The 409-nt window shown below is 72.1% G+C and overlaps 1 pseudogene; it reads right to left on the reverse strand.

Moving 5' to 3' along the window:
- Window positions 1-3: 3 nt before the first annotated feature.
- LOC104916381 lies at window positions 4-284 on the reverse strand (annotated as a pseudogene).
- Between the last annotated feature and the right edge of the window lie 125 nt (window positions 285-409).

Genomic DNA, 409 nt, shown 5'->3' on the forward strand with positions numbered 1-409 from the left:
CCAGCCCGTGGTCTCGGGAGTGCACCGCGCTGATCTCGATGGTGTGCAGCTCCTCCAGGGTCAGCTGCCGGGCGTATAAATGTGCCACCACGCGATGCGGCCCGTCCGTCAGGTGCGAGCACAGGTAGTCGGCCTCCGTCAGGCGCACGCAGCCCAGGCCCAGGCCCAACACCCGGTTCAGACCGTCCTCCAGGGACCAGTACCGGCGGTCCACGAACCCCCCGGGGAAGCCCAGGAGGCCGTCAAAGCGCATCTGCATCTGCAATAGGGGGCGGGGGTTAACGGCCCGGCCCGAAACGCGCCGCCCTGGGCCCCACGCTCCGACTAGGCCCCGACCCCATCCCCGTGTCCCCCTTCTCCCCGTCCCCGGCCCCGGTCCCCGTGCCCCCGGCCCCTCCCGTCCGTCGCC

Source organism: Meleagris gallopavo, unplaced genomic scaffold (genome assembly GCF_000146605.3).
Source record: "Meleagris gallopavo isolate NT-WF06-2002-E0010 breed Aviagen turkey brand Nicholas breeding stock unplaced genomic scaffold, Turkey_5.1 ChrUn_random_7180001889265, whole genome shotgun sequence".
Lineage (NCBI taxonomy): Eukaryota > Metazoa > Chordata > Aves > Galliformes > Phasianidae > Meleagris > Meleagris gallopavo.